Source organism: Ambystoma mexicanum, chromosome 1q, assembly GCF_040938575.1.
Source record: "Ambystoma mexicanum isolate Mex_15411 chromosome 1q, UKY_AmexF1_1, whole genome shotgun sequence".
NCBI classification, from domain to species: domain Eukaryota; kingdom Metazoa; phylum Chordata; class Amphibia; order Caudata; family Ambystomatidae; genus Ambystoma; species Ambystoma mexicanum.
The window spans coordinates 442,179,595-442,193,663 of NC_090922.1; positions in this window are offsets into that span (position 1 = coordinate 442,179,595).

Here is a 14,069-nt window from a genome sequence, read left to right on the forward strand (position 1 = left end):
ACTACACACAGACGTCGTAGACCACATCGTCTCTCTTTGGGGATACCCCTGTCTAGACTTGTTCGCTACAGAAAAAAAACAAGCAATGTCCAGACTTCGCGTCCAGGTTCTCCCAGACACTCTCCAAGGGGAACGCCCTATGGATGAACTGGTCAGGCATATTTGCTTACGCTTCCCCCCCCCCCGACTAATCAGCAGGATAGTGAACAAAATACATAGGGAACAGATGGCACTCATCCTGGTTGCTCCTATGTGGGCGAGACAACCGTGGTTTCCACATCTGTGCAAGCTAGCGATGTGCGATCCCATCAAGCTCCCGTACCAGGTCAACCTGTTGACTCAACACGGGGGATCGACGATACACCCACAACCATACTCTTTGAACTTGGCAGCATGGCTCCTGAAGTCACAGAGTTCGGACACTTTAATCTTCCACAACGGTGTATGGACATCCTAAAAGAAGCAAGGAAACAAAACACCAGCACTGCTATTTCCACAAGTGGAAGAGATTCGTCATTTGGTGCCAATCTAAACAGATTAACCCCATAGAGTGTATGCCATCACACATTCTTACTTACATGCTCCACCTGTTGGATTCAGGGTTGGTCTTTAATTCTCTTAAAGTCCACCTATCAGCTTTATCAGCATACACCACCTCTCAGAGTAAGATCTCATGGTGGAAAGTGCCAGTCATCAAAGCTTTCATGGAGGGAGTGAAGAGAATACATCCTCCAGTCTCTAACCCCCCCCCGGTTGTGATCTAAACGTAGTGCTAGCAAAACTCATGGGACCCCAATTCGAGCCTTTGCAACAGGCTGCCCTTAGAGACATTACCTATAAAAACTGCCTTCTTAGTGGCTATCACTTCCATAAGAAGAGTCAGCTAGATCCAATCATTGTCAGTGCAGGACCCCTTCTTTGTCATCCATAAAGACAAATTGGTTTTACAGACTCACCCTAGGTTTTCACCTAAATTTATTTCCAAGTTTCACGTGAACCAATCTATTGAGCTCCCGGTCTTCTTTCAAAAGCCAACTAGCTCAGCTGAGGTCAAACTCCACACACTAGATGTGAGGAGAGCGGTTCTGTACTATGTAGATAAGACCAAACCGCTTAAGAAAATGGATCAACTGTTTGTCTCCATGGCTACAGGCAGGCAAGGAGAGCGCGTTTCAAAAAGAGCAATCTCCAAATGGATAGTCAAATGTATACAGTTATGCTATTCATTAGCAGACAAGACACTGCCTTCTACACCTAGAACTCACTCTACAAGGAGCACTGGGGCTACATTAGCTCTTTTTGCAAATGTACCATTAGACAACATCTGCAGAGCAGCGACATGGAGCTCAGTTCATACCTTTACTCAGCACTACTGCATTGACATACATTCCAAAACAGATACACAGGTGGGGCAAGCGGTTCTAAAACATCTATTTGCCGCTACTCCTTCTCACAACCCACCACCTTCTCATAACACTGCTTGGTAATCTATGCATAGCATGTGATCTAAGCAGATTACATAAGCATCAGAAGGAATACATTACTCACCGAAATCGTATTTCTGGTGCTTGTATCTGCTTAGATTCACATGTGCCCACCCTTCCTCCTCTGAGAGAAGGTGTATAGATGTTTACTTGAGCTTTCCATATATGTACGTATCTGTTTTGGAACTCTGTACTCACACTACTCCTCATGCTACCTCATGTCTGAAAAAATACAATCTGAGGGACCCACACGCGTGAGGGATCATGGGTACAGGGGACGTCACAATAGGGATAGTATTACTGGCACGCCCTATTTCGACGCCCATTTTCGAGTTTCGAAAAACAACTGTAATACTCTGCAGCTTCCCCTAGATGTCAGCCTATGCATAGCATGTGAATCTAAGCAGATACAAGCATCAGAAATACAATTACGGTGAGTAATGTATTCTATATATATATATATATATATATATATATATATATATATATATATATATATATGATGTGTATTGAAATGTATGCATATTATTGAAATGTGTGTGTGTGTGGCCAAAAGGGAAAGTAGTTACACAGAGAGAAATACAGTGATACGGACATCGCCTGACCCCGCACCCCTCCCAGATGAGCCCAGCTGACCCGTGTGGTTCAAGAAGTTACAAACCCGGTGCTAACCAATCCTGGAGCGACGCCCCTATATAAAATGTATCATCCAGTCCCCTTTGCGCAATGAGCACTACTTACTGTATCCCCTATAGCACACATCATAGATGATGTGTTTTTGTAATATAATGTGTATTTTTATTTTTTTTGGGCAGAGCGCTCTCGGAGTAGTAGAGTTCTCTGCGTGCCCCATTTAACTTTATATAAAGTATTATCTTTTACCACACCTGCACTTGGTCCTGGTCTCATTCCCTACGGGGTGTGTCCATTAGTGTCTCTTGTTTGATTATTTCATTGTAATTGTGGGGAATGCCAGCTTTCATTTGGTGACCCTGACGCAATATCGTTCTTCCATTCCTTTTGGCACGAGACGTCCACCGGCCACAGCGGCAAGATCCAGGGCACCCCTTAGCCATGTGCGCAATAGGCCAGAAGGTTCCACGGGTCCCGGCTTTGCAAATACCCAACTGTACTGCTCTCCGGTGCCGGGTGTGGCCATTGAGTGTGGGGCGACACCTTGACAGATCACGTCAGGAGGCTCTCGGATCAAGAAGGACAGATGAGTATCAAGTGCGAGAGACCCTAAAAGAATGTGGAAGGGGAAGGAGGTAAGGGAGTCAGATAGAGGTATAGTGGGAATATATGACGGGGATTTGTCTTTAGGATTGGGAATCTTGTCTTTACTATTCTTTTCTCTTTTGCATATGGCTACTAGGAGTTTATCAGAGGTTGAAAAGTGAACAGAGGTACGGGAACCTAGCACCGCAAGGGCTAGAAGGCGGCTCTGCATAGTACTATCTCGACTAGTACAGGGATTAAATGGTGACAAAGTGAATAAAAGTAGGAGTCTTGTGTAAGGATAAGACTTGGAGTAGTATTTAGAAACGCTATATTTTCTCTTTCTTATTTCTGTAGGTCCCTTAAGAGGGTGGCTCAAGAGGACCCAGAGTAGGGGCAAGTGTCTGGGCATAATAAGGGTGAAGGGAAAGTAGAGAGATAGCAGGCAGGGAGGATTTATGTTCTGATGTTCATGAGTTGCATATTGTTTAATGTTGCATGATATATGTTGTGTTCGTCTAAATTGTATGTTATATGTTGAAATGGCCAATGTCTTATTTTTTGAGGTTTAAATGTTAAAAATTGGTCATTGAACGCCCAGAGAAAAGGGTATTTTGAGAGAAAAGATTTTTGCCATAACTATTCAAAAAAATAGGTTGTGGTTTTCAAAGATTAAGAGAAATTGATAATTGGGTACCCATACTTGTAGGCGCCCCAATAGGATAAACAAGATGGGGGCAGAAACACCACTTATGCATATTATGCAGGGTATAGTGAAAAAATTAAAAAATACTACGAGCAGTGGCAAATAGAGATGAAAGGGGAAGGTATGCCCCAGGGGGTTCATTTGACAAGTCGTTACTAGACATGGTGGCTATTAAATGAAAGGGAAACCGCTCCAAAACAGGAGAAAGGTACTAGACCCGTGGAGGTTATTTGAAGAAATACCCCCAGGTAAAAGTAAGAGCCCAGGTGTAGTCCCCCAGGGTGTAAGCAGCAGGAGGGGGAGGATGGGAAAAACACGTTGAGTCTACGAGAATATACCCAATGCTAACGAAACTAGCAGAAGGATATAGCGATCCAAAATATGTGTCAAAACAGAGCACACCCCCCAGGTCGACAGCAATTGCACTAGTTGCACCTACATATGACCCAAAGGTTTTTTTTGGACAAGTATGCACCCCTCAGCGAGACATAGAAAAATTGGCACAAGATTTAGACACACAATGGCAATGACACAAGCAGGATTAGAACGGATCAAAGGGATATGTGAACAGAGCACACCAGTTCAGAGGGGTGAACAAACCCCGTCACCCCGAGCACTAGGTACCCCGGCAAACACAGCAGGTGATAACTGGAAGAAGGGGGAGATCCTCTTTCAGATTTACACCAACCAGAATAATACAGATAGAGTCAGAAGGGGGACAGGTGAGTACAGGACAAGAAAGTATGACATCTGAAAGGGAGAAAGAATACTGGAGCGACCTAGATGACGATGAGGAGGAAACGGGAGTAGATGAAGCACAAGGGGGGGGACAGGGGGAATTTCACTGTTTACTGAGCTGGCGGGTAAGGGGAAGATAATGGGTGGCACTGAGGGAGATTAAGTCATACAACATAAAAAGGGTGGCGGTGGCACGAAAGAAGGCATTAAAGGTGAGTATGGGAAGAGGGAAGAGCAAGTTGCAAATGCCGTTAATACATAAGGGTGCAGGAAGGCCTCACTATGTCCCGTCGGCACAAATGGACAAAGCCAATTTATTAAAAACTTTACCTCCACTTTCTGGGGGAGTGAGAAAATGGATATACGTATTTGAGAATAACAGTGCTTGAGTCCCCCTAATAATCGGTGATGTTAAAAGCTTGTTGGTTTCAGCAGTGGGCGAACAGGTGAACAGAGTATGGGCAAAAGCAGCTTTCCCCGGGGTAACACTGGATTGCGATCGCCATGATGGAGCATCATTTAATACTGTGAGAGCCCGGGTATGGGACCCCTTAAGGGACACATTTCTAGACACCCCTGACTTACAGTCAGTAATGCAGTGCACAATGGGGGAGGAGGAAGATGCTGCAGCTTACATTCTTCGGGAATTATGTGGAGAGACGAGACAGGCACGGCTTGGGACCAATCTACCTCCTTATTTTATTGTATTATCAAGAGAAGGCTCCCAAAGGAAGTTCAAAAGGCGCTTGATAAAATTGCAGGGATAGATGCCAAGGGCTGGCCAGAAATATAGAGCATCATAGTACACCATTGTAGGAGGATCAAAGAGAGGGAAAAGGAGATAGTGCAGAAAAGGTTGGCAGATGAAGCCAAATTAGGACAAACGAAATTAGTGAAGGTCGCAGCAGTGTAGATCGTCTGGGAGAAGGGGAAGAGGGCCGATAGCAATACAGGCAAGAATGGCAACAAATTGGACAGCAAATGGACTGGAACAATGGGCCGGAGAGGAGCAATATGGGGGGCCACAATGGCCAGCAAGAACAGGAAGAGGAGGAAGAGGTGGGTACCGAGGGATGAGAGAGGGGTATGGAGGTCAGGGACCCAGAGGAGGGGGGCAAGTAATGTGTTGGAATTGTGGGAGATGAGGTCATTACGCAAGAGAATGCCGGAGCCGCCCTATGGCACCATACCCTAACGAACAGCAGTATGGCCATCTCCACCCAGGCAGCCCCTATGGTCTGCCTATGGGAGGATATAGAAGAGAAGAGCAACAAGACATTCAGTATATGTATGAACAAAGAGCACACCCACAAGGTACACAGCAGCATGCACCACCACAAAGCCACATGACACTTGCACGCGGCAACCCATTTGCCACAACTACCAATGGTGCACCGGCACCGGCACCATTTAGAGGGACAGCAGTAGGAGGTCATAATGTTTTCCGCCATACTGACACAATGAGAGATCAAGCCAAGTACAGCCCACAGAGAACACTTGCGTGTCCAGTACTATCAACGACCATTCGCACAGACGAGGAACCACTGATGGGGGGGGGGCGGAGATAGGAAATAAACAATTCATCTTTATTGTGGACTCAGGAGCGGAAAAATCATGTCTAAAAGAAGGCCAATTTCCACTTTCAAATCAAAAGATGGAGATGCAGGGGTTTTCTGGGGTAGTGGTTGAGGTTCCTTACACTCAAGATTTGGATATAACAGTGGAGGGAAAAACGGTTCGGGCACCCTACTGTACTATGAAGATTCACCCATAAATCTGCTGGGGAGGGACCTCTTCAGTAAGCGTAATATGACCATATCCTTCACAGAAAGAGGAATGGTGTGTTCAACACCAGGGAAATGCGTACTAAGAGCGATGTTACTTATACACACACAAGCAAACAAACTAGCAGTGCAAGGAATACCCATTGACCCTGACATGTTTGTGCAAGGAATTCAAGTGTTGGCAAGAGAAGTACCAGAAATAACGCGCCAGGAGTGGCGAGTACCATCAGAATTTGTATTTCGTCCTTTTGCAACACCAGAGGTAGTGCCTGGCTTGATAGTGTCCCTAGATTTGCATGGTGTGCAAGTGTCAGCACAACGAATTGCGGTTATTGGAATGGATATGCATGGATGTGAAGGAGCACAGTATTATGTGTAGATCCCAATGTAGCATTGTGTGATATATCAGATGAAGAGCTGTTTACTGACAAAGAAACTGATGGCGAGATAATAATGGAAATTTCCATCCCATGTGAAATAATGATTCAACACAGACAGGTAGTGCAACCCCTCATGGCCATTGTCAGTGCACCGTCTGTGTTTTTTTAGCACGATATGCAGCAGGTACCTTCCATACTGTGGACCCAAGGGCCACACGATGTAGGGCTATTACCGGAAGTGACGCCAGCTAAGATCAAGCTTAAAGCAGGTGCACTGCTGCCCCGTGTAAAACAGTACCCACTGTCAAGAGAGGCAGAGGAGGGAATAAAAAACTATAAATGCCTTATTGGAGCAAGGGATCATTGTACCCTCATATTCACCATGCAACACTTGCATCTACCCCATTAAAAACGTGAAAGGTGGGTCTTGGAGGATGGTACAGGACCTAAGGCCTCTTAATGACGCCATACAGAAGGAGTTCCCACTCGTCCCAAACCCTGCATCAGTATTGTGCAGTGTCCCAAAATCAGCGACATGCTTCACAGTGGTGGATTTGAAAAATGCGTTTTTCTCTGTACCACTGGACCCAGAGTCACAATAATTAACAGCATTTACCCTGGGAGGGAAAAGGTATGAGCACTGCAGGTTACCCCAGGGATATTGTGAAAGCCAAAGTATCTTTAACAGAATACTGCATGAAGACCTCAGGAACATTTCCACCAAAAGCACCATTATTCAGTATGTTGATGATTTGTTAGTGTGCAGAGAAAATGAGGAACAGTGCAGAGCAGATTCGATAATGTTATTTACCTTGTTTGCACACAATGGATACAAATTAGACAAGCAAAAATTGCAGTACTGCCTAACAGAAGTTTTGTATTTGGGTCAACTAATTTCAAAGGATGGCAAAAGAATTATACCAGACAGAGTAGCAGCAGTATGTGCAGTAAGTAAACCAAACACAGTGAAGTAAATGCAAAAGTTTCTAGGCATGTGCAATTATTGCCCAGCCTGTATACGGATTATGCAGCATACACTAAACCCTTACTACATGCATTGAAAGAAGCACAAAGAGAAAACACTACACTGGGTTGGACACCAGAAATGAGCACAGCTTTCGATACACTCAAAGAGTTGATTTCAACAGCACCAGTTCTTGCGACCCCGATTATGACAGTGAGTTCTACTTGTTCTTACACTGTAATGGCATCAGTGATCACGCAAAAGACTGTTCATTCCGTGGCCGCTTGGGTCGTAAGGAGGCCCATAGTGTTGTAAATGACAGAAAAGAAAAAAACTACAGCAGTAGATGAAATACTAGCATATACTGAAGAAGAGTGAATTATAAAAGATGATAAAAAGAGTGTGTATATAAGTACTTAAGGACTGTTTTGTGAAAAGTATTAATGGTTGCAGATAAGAGAAAAAACAAGTTGTAAATTATCTCTACGTTTCTTTCTGTCTTTCCTGCTTTCGTTTCTCTCTGTTTCCTAAGCAGTATCATAATGATAATAATACAAAATGGCTATATGCAATTAAATGCGAAATGTAATGTATGAAGGAAATGAGATGATGTATACTTAACCCAATTGTATCTCACTCTATGGGTTGTGCAATGACAGAGACGAGGGCCCTCAATGCCAGCGACCCTACAATAGATAGCGATAGGAGAAATGCTAGGAGTAGGAATTTTGATAATATTAAAATGTATTTGTATGAATGTGGTGTGGGCTTTTCAGCAATATTATTATTTACACTACTATTTGCACTTGTATTATATTGGGCAATTTCTTTCATATCTATTGATCTGAAAGAGGGGGGAGGAGGAGTAAAAATAATAAAAGAGGGATCCCACTTGGTGTGGGATGGCTTTAAGTTAATGTGGTCTCACAATGCTCCTACAAACCTTACTACCCTCTACAAAAATAAGACTGTTAGAAGTCCACTAGTGAATCCTGATCCAGAGCCTGAGTTTAATGTATATGACATGAATGATCCTAAACCTTATGCATTTTCTTTTGTCATATGATGAATTCTACACACCCACACAACCTACCTCAAGTGACGATGATGTAAATGATGAAACACATACCCCAGCCCCCACATATGATAGGGTGAGTAATGTGGTGGAAAAAGGGAGAGTGTTACGCTCACCTGGTCTCTGCAGGGATTTTGGAGCACGGTTGCAGCCCTCCCTGTAAGTGGATCACCCTTGTCAGGCTTCTTCCCCTGCAAGTATGCTGCTGGCTGCAACAGCTGGTGACACTGCTCCTGCGTGGATATATGAGATTGTGAGAATGCTCCTATGTGACTGCCGTCTCTCTTGAACCCTTCTTCCCAAAGTGTGGTGAGCATGCGCCGACCCATATAGTCTCACCTTAATAATGATGAGCTCTCTGTCCTGCTTCTCACTGGCCCATTGTACGTGGCTGCCCAGACCAGCTGTGGCTAACCTTTCTGATGGTAAGTGTCTTTTGGGTTTTTAGTATTGTGATGTTGATTCTTGATTATTGTCCGTATCTTTTAATAATGTCTATCCTCTGCTTTCTCCCAACAGATGAAATGCGGCCCTGTGGTAGTTGCAGTGCACGAAGAGAGTCCGAATTGGACCAGAATGGAGTCCACGATGCTCCGACAGAAGGTGAGTGTTGATTTAAGGTTGATCACAAAGATTTGGCAAAAGCGCAACCTTAAATGTTATGTCTAAACAAACTCTAACCTTGTCTTTATCTTTTTCCTGTGCAGGCACTGCCTTCGGATGTATTGCCCGATGTGCCTCGATGTCGGGTGGAGCCTGCTTTCCGGAGGTCTGGAGAATGCCAGAGACGAGGAAGATGCGTGCCGAAGAAAGCAGGTTCCAAGTTAAGTGCTGAGGTGGGTAGCTGGAAACAAAGGTAAGATGCTGAGGTGGGTAGCTGGAAACACAGGTAAGATGCTGAGGCTGGTAACTGGAAACAAAGGTAAGATGCTGAAGCTGGTAGCTGGAAACAAGGTCTCGGTCGAGCTTTTCTGAGCCTGGCGATTTCACACTGGAATAAACTGCCTTGCAGCCTTAGACTGGAAAGCAATATCCAACTCTTCAGGAAGCAATTGAAGACCTTTCTCTTCAAATAATTAGGCAACTACCACCGCACCAGTTCGCCCTCTTTCTGCTTCCCCTCTCTTCTCTCTATTTATGTTGTCCTGTGAATCTCCGTCCTCGTGTTTTTTTCGCGCCCTGATGCTTGCGAGCTTCGGCGCGTAATAAATAAACAAATAAATAAATAAATAAGGTAGGATGCGAACAGGCAGCAGTGAGCATTACGCTGCCATCAGTGCAGAATAACGCGAAGCGCTTGCACGAAGAATGGGCGGGCTTAAATAGTCTAGCTCTGGCCATGCCCATTAGCCTTGACTCACCGACCCCACCCTGCCACTCCTAAAGGATGCTGCACGTGTAATCCAGCTTCCCCTGTGGCCACACCCAGATAAACACATGTGGAGGTTCTTGCAGGAAAATAAAGTACTTTGCACAAAATAAAGTGTGTTAGTTTTGAATTTGTTCATGAGCCTGGTGCCAAAAGCGTCAGGACCGAGTCCAGCTGGGCTTCCTATGTTGTATTGTCCCAAAGGGACAATTAAAAGCTGCCACCCCTTGCCCTCATCCCCTGATGGTACGGGGTCTGTGTTTCCGGGCCAGTGGCCATGACAGTACTCCCCCTCAAGGCCCCTCTCATGGGTGTTCTTTCTCCTGGTCCTGGCTTGGTGGGATTGTTGTGATGGAATTGTCTGATCAGTCGTGGAGCATGGACGAATTTGCAGGGTTCCCAGGTACGATCTTGAGGTCCATAACTCTTCCAGTCTATAAGTTAGTACAATTTAGATTGCACTTGGAATCCAGAATAGCCTTGACCTCATATTCTGGTTCTCCTTCTATGATGTCGGGCTTGGGTGATGTTTCAATCCGAGTTCCTGGTTTCATTAGTTTCAGGAGTGAAACATGGAATACCGGATAAATTTGCATGTTAGGTGGTAATTCCAATTTCATGGCAGCAGGGTTTATCACGGCTTTGATGGGACAAGGCCCCAGATATCTGGGACGAAAGGCTCATGGTCCTTTCAGGGGAATGTTTTTGGAGGCTAACCAAACCTTGTCTCTGACCTAATAAAATGGGGCCTCCCTTCGGTGCGGTCTGCAAACTTTTTTTGCTTTTCCTTAGCTCTGGTCAAATGTTCAGCTGCTTCTTTAAGAATCTGGGTGATGGTTTCATGTAAGGTTGTCACTGCTGGCATTTCCAATTCGTCAAGTGAATCAAAAGCGGAGGTTCGAGGATGTCTATCATGGACCGTGTAGAATGGATTCTGTCCGGTGCTAGTGTGAATGGAATTGTTGTAGGCATATTCGGTCAACATAAATGTGTCTTTCCAGGATTCCTCAGTTTGTTGAAACATACATCTTAGATATTTTGCTCCAAGGTCTGGTTGGTCCGTTCGGTCTGTCCATCGGTTTGGGGATGGTGACTAGTGGATAACCGGAGGTCGATTTTGGCTATCTTGCAGCATCTCCTCCAGAGTGCCGGGACAAACTGGGTTCTTCGATCTAATATTATTATTGATGGGAACCCGTGTAATCTGACAATCTGCTCCAAAAACATGATGGCGAGGGCGGAAGCAGTGGGGAGCCCTTTTAATGGGATAACATGGGCCATTTTGGAGAACAAATCCACAACAACTAAGATGGTGTTATATCCATTGCAGGGAGGAAGATCTGTGATAAAGTCCATTGACAACGTATGCCATGGTGCTGGCGGTACCGTCAATGGACGCAGTAAATCGGCTGGATTTCGTTTTTGAGATTTATGTTGTGCGCAGACACCACATGTCGTGATAAATTGAGCAATGTCTTGTCTCCAAGTTGGTCACAATAACTCTTTTGTATTTTAGCTTGAGTCTTGGCAATCGCTGGATGTCCTTGCACTAACAAATCATGATAGTTTGCTATTATTTGATCTTGCCGTTCTTTGTCCTGAATGTATAATCTCCCTTGAAAGCACGGTAGATCATTTTCAATGGTATATTGGTCTCCTGTTGATAGCCATTCCTGTTGTGTTACTTGATTCATCTGAGATCGGAGATCGGTTTCAAGTCATCCAAACTAGTGGTTGCAGCAATCTTGTTTTGGATTTGTTCCTCAGGAGTGATGGCCATGGGTTCAGACATGGCAAAAGCTTATTTGCCCTAACTCATGCGTGACAGAAGGTCTGCTTTCCCATTGCGTACTCCGGGTCTCTAGGTGATGATAAAATCGTATTCTGCAAAGAAAAGAGCCCAACGAAGTTGGCATGAGGATTGGGCTTTGGCGGTCTTCAAGTATTGCAGATTGCGGTGATCTGTGATAACAGTAACTGTATGTCTTGCTCCAAGAAGGTAGTGTCTACAAGCTGTGAAGGCGGCCTTAATTGCTAGCAGTTCTTTGTCTGTGATTGCATAGTTCAACTCTGGTGCCGAAAACGTATGGGACCAGAATGCTATGGGATGTAATTGTCCTGTTTTGGGGTCCCTTTCTGACAACACTGCCCCCATGGCTACGTTAGAGGCATCTGTTTTGACCACATATGGCAGGTCCAGTCGAGGGTGTCGAAGAACTAGTGCTGTGGTGAAAGAAAGTTTCAACTCTTGGAAGGCTTTCTATGCTTCTGATGACCAAAGGAACTTCTTGTTTTTTCTCAGCAGAGAGGTAATTGGATGTACTATCTGTGAAAACATAGGAATAAACTGACGATAAAAATTCCTCCTTTAGTGGATGTCGGTGATGGCCATTGAAGGATAGCATCCACCTTGCGTGTGTCCATGTGTACTCCTCATGGTGTGAGTATAAAGCCCAAAACTTCAACTTTTGTTACGTGTAAGAAACACTTTTCTAACTTGGCGAACAGCCGATGCTGTCAAAGCTTTTCCAATACTGCTCGTACACTGCCGACATGGTCCTTCTTGGAAGCTGAGTAGATGAGAATGTCATCAATGTAGACAAGTGCTCAAACGTCCAACAATTCATGAAGCACATTGTTCATAAATATTGGAACCCCTGCTGGGGCATTACATAACCCGAAGGGCATAACCTGGTATTCGAAAAGACCATACTTTGTACGGAAGGTCGTCTTCCACTCATCCCCTCTTTTAACTCTTACAAGATGGTAGGCTCCTCGTAGATCCAATTTTGTGTACATTTTAGCATTCTTTACCTGATCCAAAAACTCCAGGATAAGTGGCAGTGGTTATCTATTTTTACTGTGATCCGGTTAAGCGCTCTTTAGTCAATACAAGTTCTTAAGTCACCCTATTTTTTAGGAATGAAAAAGAGAGCCGAGGAGGCAGGGGAAATGGACGGGCGGATAAAGCCGTTAGCTAGATACTGATCCAGGTACATTTTAGGATGCTGGTTTTCCTGCCCCGTTAGGGCGTAAATCCGACTACAGGGGATCTGGGCTCCGGGCACCAGATCTATTTGGCAATTGTAAGGCCTGTGCGGAGGCAGGATGTTCGCTTGTTCCTTCTAAAAAACCTCCTGGTAATCCAGATATTCAGGTGGTAAGGAAATAGTGAGTACCAGAATAGTTTTCTTCTTTGGTTTCAGGTTGTCCACATTTTTATTGTAACAGGTGTTAGCACACTCTTGAGGAAAGGTCAGAACTCGTTTTCGCCAGTCGATCCTAGGGTTGTGAGTTTCCAGCCAAGGCATTCCTAATATCATCTGGAACTGAAGAGCGCTAATGAGATCGAAGGTAATGTCTTCTTGATGACCGTCCTGACACATAAGTTGACTTTTTCGGCATACTGCGTCACTGGCCCAGACGATAACTGAGAACCATCCACTGCTGTGACGTTTTCCAACTTCAGCTTTTGTCAAAGAGGAAGGCCCTATTCGTGCAGCCAGATCTTGATCAATATAGTTCCCCACGGCTCTGCTATCAATGTATTCCTCCAAGGCATGTATCTTTGATGGTTGTTTGTGGTTAACCAAAAGTACCGGGATGACTAGATGTGAGGTCTGTACAGATTCCTTCTTTTAGCTGGACAAGTGGACCCCTACGCTTGCCGGGTGTTGGAGTTTCTTGTTCTTTTCCCTCGTCGTCTTTGTCCGTTGCTCCAACCAATCCCTTGGGTGGTTTCACTGGGCATTCTCGGAGGAAGTGTCCTGCTCTCCTGCAATATAAGCAGAGCTGTTGTTGCCTCCTTTTCTCCCTTTCTGCCTTGGTGATTGGACTCCGTAATCCACCAATCTGCATTGGTTCAGCTTGTTTGTGGGATTTGGCTTGATTTGGCTTGATTGTCCCGGGGTTGGATTTAGACCGACCTCCCCTCAGCTCTCGTGCGGTCCATTTTTTGATTCTGCAATCTGTGATTGAGCTGCACAGTCAAGTTGATGTATTCCGCACATCCCTCGGGGGGATTTACCAATTGGGCTAGAACATCCTTAAATTCCCCACGCAACCCTTGATAAAAGAGCATGGTCCTCTTTTCTTCTGGCCAGTTTGTCTGTGCTACAAGATGATTGAAGGTTGCGATATTGGTCAATAGGTCTTGGTTTCCCTGCCTGCGAGACACTAATTCATTGTCCAAAGCTTGTCCTTGAGTATGCCTTGCAAACAATTTCTCCATCTCCCCCTGAAAGTTCCCAAAGTCTCGAAGCAGCGGATCATCCTGGTTTACTAGTGGTATCGACCAGTCCGCTGCGCTGCCTCCTAAATACAAGAGTACAAATGCAACTAGGAAAAGCCC